This window comes from Miscanthus floridulus, chromosome 1, assembly GCF_019320115.1.
Source record: "Miscanthus floridulus cultivar M001 chromosome 1, ASM1932011v1, whole genome shotgun sequence".
NCBI lineage: Eukaryota > Viridiplantae > Streptophyta > Magnoliopsida > Poales > Poaceae > Miscanthus > Miscanthus floridulus.
Genome location: NC_089580.1, coordinates 20590611 through 20595829, shown reverse-complemented (window position 1 = coordinate 20595829; position 5219 = coordinate 20590611). Strand labels below are relative to the sequence as shown.

The 5219-nt window shown below is 55.0% G+C and overlaps 1 pseudogene; it reads right to left on the bottom strand.

Moving 5' to 3' along the window:
* Positions 1 to 289: 289 nt before the first annotated feature.
* LOC136452662 (heat shock 70 kDa protein BIP2-like) lies at positions 290 to 2707 on the bottom strand (annotated as a pseudogene).
* Between the last annotated feature and the right edge of the window lie 2512 nt (positions 2708 to 5219).

Here is a 5219-nt window from a genome sequence, read left to right as displayed (position 1 = left end):
TGACGATGCATACAATCCATCTCGTCTACACGGATCAAATATTATAGATCCAACTATCCAAGGTCGTTGCAAGTGCCAATTCCATTGATTTCTAGTGTGCCTAGGCTAATGTACGTACCATTTGATTGATGCACTATCTGAAAAAGAAGTGAAAATGATTCTTACTAGTACTACTACCAATAGCAAGGTCTTCACTTTACAGCGATAAGTTATTTACAACGCATCATGATCCCCTCCGAACAGTCGAACACCCTCGTCAACCGGAATGCTCTACATGGAGCTCGTCGCGGACACTCTACAGCTCGTTCACGTCATCCTCGTCCGCGGCGCCGGCCGACCCGGCCGACTTCTCATACACCTGCTTGATGATTGGGCCGCACACCTCCTCCGCCTCCCTGAGCTTCTCCTCGTAGTCCTCCTTCTCCGCCGTTCGACCCGCGGCGCCGTCCTGCTCCTCCAGCCACTCTAGCGCCTCCGCCAGGGCGGCCTCCATCCGCTCCATGTCCTCCTCGTCGATCTTCACCGCCATGCCGCTGCCGTCCCGCACCGTGGCGCGCACGCGGTACACGTAGTTCTCCAGACGGTTCCGCGCGTCGACGCGCTCCCGGACGCGGCGGTCCTCCTCCGCGAACTCCTCGGCCTCGCGCACCATCCGGTCGATCTCCTCCTGGCTGAGCCGGCCCTTGTCGTTGGTGATGGTGATCGACCTGGACCGCCCGCCCGCCTTGTCCGCCGCGGTCACGTGGAGGATGCCGTTCTCGTCCACCTCGAATGTCACCTCGATCTGCGGCACGCCGCGGGGCGCCGGCGGGATGCCCGTCAGGTCGAACCGCCCCAGCTCGCGGCAGTCCTTGGTCAGGCTCCGCTCGCCCTCGAACACCTTGACCGAGACTGTCGTCTGGTGGTCCTCGTAGGTCGTGAACACCTGCGACTTCTTCACCGGGATCCTCGTGTTCCGCGGGATCAGCTTCGTCATCACGCCGCCGGCCATCTCGATCCCCAGCGTCAGCGGCGTCACGTGGATGGCCATCAGTCCAAGAACAACGAGAGAATGGCTTGTCAGCGTCGAAGCATTACATCACCATAAATTGATTACACACAAAAGCAAGCAAGTGAAAGCACTATTACCTTTGGTCTCGGCGCCTCCCTCGCCGCTGATGATGCTGCCCTGGACGGCGGCTCCATAGGCCACGGCCTCGTCGGGGTTGATCCCCTTGTTGGGCTCCTTGCCGTCGAACATCTCCGTAAGGAGCTCCTGCACCTTGGGGATCCTGGTGCTGCCGGCTGCCGACAACGACAACGAGTACAATCTCGTCGATGTCGGACTTCTTGAGCTTGGCGTCGGCGATGGCCTTCTTGACGGGCCCCAGCGTCTTCTTGAACAGGTCCATGTTGAGCTCCTCGAACTTGGCCCTCGTCAGCTGCTCCGAGAATTCGACGCCGTCGAAAACAGGGACTCGATCTCGACGCGCACCTGGTGCTGGTTGCTGAGCGCGCGCTTGGCACGCTCGCACTCGCGCCGCAGCTTGCCCAGCGCGCGGCCGTCCTTGCTGATGTCCTTCCCGTGTGCTTCCGCTTGATGAGGCGGATGAAGTGGTCCATGACGCGCTGGTCGAAGTCCTCGCCGCCGAGGTGCGTGTCGCCGCTGGTGGCGAGCACCTCGAAGACGCCGTGGTCGAGGCTGAGCACGCTGACGTCGAAGGTGCCGCCGCGCCGAGGTCGTACACGAGCACGCCCTTCTTGTCCAGCCCGTACGCGATCGCCGCAGCCGTGGGCTCGTTGATGATCCGCGGCACGTTGAGCCCCGCGATGGTGCCGGCGTCCTTGGTCGCCTGCCGCTGCGTGTCGTTGAAGTAGGCCGGCACGGTGACGACGGCGTCCGTGATGCGCTGGCCGAGGTAGGTCTCGGCCGTCTCCCGCATCTTGGACAGGATCATGGCACTGATCTCCTCGGGGCTGAACGTCTTCTTCTCGCCGCCCTTCATCCGCACCTCCACGTACGGCTTGCCGCCCTTGTTCACCACCTTGTAGGGGAGGTACTTGACGTCCCGCTGCACCTCCTCGTCGTCGAATCTCCGGCCGATGAGGCGCTTGATGTCGAAGATGGTGCGCTGCGGGTTGAGCGGCGCCTGGTTCTTGGCGGCCTCGCCGACGAGGCGCTCGTCGTCGGTGAATGCCACCCACGACGGCGTGATCCGGTTGCCCTGGTCGTTGGCGCCGATGTCCACGTGCCCGTTCCGGTACACCCGGACGCACGAGTACGTGGTGCCCAGGTCGATGCCGATCACCGGCCCCGACGCCGCTTTCCCCATCTTCCCCTTCCGTGCCTCCACGCCATCAGCCACCCCGCCCAAGTACCCTGAGCAAACAAGAGAGAGCAGAACGAGAGCTAGAATAGTTGGCTTCGTTCTCATCGCCGTCATCACCGGATGAGCTGTTCGGATGTCCAATTCGTCTAGTCACTTGCGAGCTGTGCCTTGGTTGATTGATTCTTCTGTGATCCTGCAACGGCAGGCGCTGGAATTATATAGGTTCTGGGCTTCTGGCCGTGGCCGCGATGAGCGTGGTAGTCGCCAGAGTGTTCTGGCCCGTGCCGGACCTCCACCTCACAGCTCATAGGGCACCGTAAAAGACGGTCCACGTGAGGTACCAATCCTGCGTCGCCACGTAGCAGGGTCGCGGTGCGATCTGCGATCAGCTACTTCGATCTGGCCAGAACGTTCGGGGTCCTGAATCCCACGCTGGTGCGCTAGCCGCTAACCGACGGGCCGGACGAGCCCTACTGAGAGAGCTAGTTTTTTTTAATATATATGGGAGGGGGGCCCTACTGAGCTAGTGAGCTACCCCTCGATCCCACACAACATGGAAATCTCGTTTTTCAAGGTCACATTAATGAAAATATAAAATTACACATATGTCTCTGCTATCTTCCTCTCGATACACGCCTGGAACTCAAAAGAACCATCTAGATTCTTTACTAAAAATACAGAGTTAACATGATTTTCTAATTGCATATGTATTTTTTTATTGGTGGATTCCATCATAAAGTTTATTTTTAATCTAGATTTACATGTTTTTTGGACCAGATTTAAACCACATGATCACGTGTTTTTTTGACGGCGAGAGTAGCACGCATCAGCACTTCAGCCAGGCTGGTTTTGGGACAGAATTGGGCTAATGATGTCAGGACATTTGGGCCACGGTGAACAAACTGATGGGCTGGGTGAGCAATTTGTTCAAAGTTCAATATCCGAATTCAAACTCTTAATATCGGTATCAATCATATCTGGATACTCTAAAGTCAGATATTTTTTCTTAGGTTAATTAATTAATTTAAAAAACGGTAATGCTCTTGTGCGGGCGTCCGGGGACGGACGAACGCGACTTCCACTAGCTACATATTCGTCCGCTCGCTCCAGTCCGCACCTCTTACCAAAAAAATTCTCTCTACGCACTCGGCCTCCACCGTCGAGGCTTATCCACCGCTCCATCGGACCTTCGCGCCCGACTCCACCGCGCTACCCGCCTTCCCCACTCCGCGCTCCACCGCGTTGCTTGCCTGCACCACGGCATATGCGCCGCCGCGGCCGCCTCCGCTGCCCGCTTAGGCGCCGAGCAGGTACTCGCCAATGGTGTGCTGGCCTAGGCCATCGAGCAAGTGCTCGCCTAGGGGTGCTCGCGCAGATGCTCACTCAGGCTGTCGAGCAGGTCCTCGCCCAGGGGCGCACCGACGAGCTCCATGCGCCATTGCTGACCTTTCGCCGGCGTCGAGCTCCGTGATTCGTCCAAGCAGCAAGGTAACATTGCACGCTAAAAACGGGTGTTGCAAGAATATGTTTCAAGTGTTTCAGATATTTCATCTGAATGTTGCAAGTGTTTTATGTGAATGTTGCAAAAGTATGCACGTGTTGCAATGGTTGTACACGTATGTTGCAAGCTTTTGTTCCCAATGTTTCAGCTGTTTTTTCAGACATATGTTGCAAGTGTGTTTATTTGAATGTTACATATGTTTCACACATATATTGCAAGTATTTATCTGGATGTTGTGTATGTTTTACATGGTTTTCAAGTGTTTTTAGATGTTTTTGCAAGTGTTTCAAATACATGTTTCAAATATTTTATCTGTCTTTAGATGTATGTAGCAAGTGTTGCATCTGGATGTTTTAAAAGTAGATTGAGTGTTGCATCTCGCTCGCTCCTCGCCTTTGAGTGCTTCGCCTTGGTGTCTCCAACTTCTCTCGGCGCCGGCTGGACATCCGAACCAGAGGCGCATGTGGACGCCGCCCTCTCCCCTTCTTCTCGATGCTAGCGGCATGGTGGGCCCGCCGCGAGTGGCACGGGCGGGCACTCCTTCTGTTTCGTGGTTTCGTTACGCGGGCGAGCGGGCGTTCCTTCTGTACGCTATTCCATGGTTCTGTAGTTGAGATCGGACAGCTAAGTAAAGATTGTACCATAGCATTTTCTAATGTTTAAATGTTAGCGGAGCACTTTTGACTAGAGAATTGAGTATTGCAGTATAATAGTGTGCATTTGTCTTGAGCTTTGATGTGTAACTTCAGGCAACACAATAGAATACCTTTGAAGTGCCAGACAGCAATTGCCTCGTTTCACTGTTTGTCCTGACTCCTGAGTATTTGTAATACCCTGTCAAATAAGTTCCTTTCTAGTGGGTACAGGCTGGGAAAGAATGTGTTACCGAAAACATTCATGAAGCTCTTTATTCGTGTACTACTTAACAAGAATTAATTAATAGTTTATTATTCAGTGTGTTGGATTAAACGGTCCTAATCCTAATTTTTGGCAATTAGCAGAAGCTATACATCCCTGCTGAAGCTCGAACTTGATTGACACAGAAACTACCAGTGATTTCTGTTAGCATGATGTAATTAGGCCCATGTTAGTGAATGTGATTAGGCCCATGCGGTAGGCTTGTACGCCACCCTAGCTGCCTATATGTAATCCCCTGTACTCATACATGATATACGATCAATCATTCACAACTTACATGGTATCAAAGAGCGGTTACGATCCGCTAATTCCGCTTCCGCGCGCCGCCGAGCAGCTCGCCGTTCCCTGGCCGCCGTTCACCACGCCCGGAACGTCGCCGACCTGCTCGCCGCGTCCTCGATCGCCCCGACCCCTGGTCCGGTTGCTGATCCACCCTCGCGCCGCGATCTCGTGTGCGCAGCCAACCCACCGTTGCGCGATCTCGCGTGCGC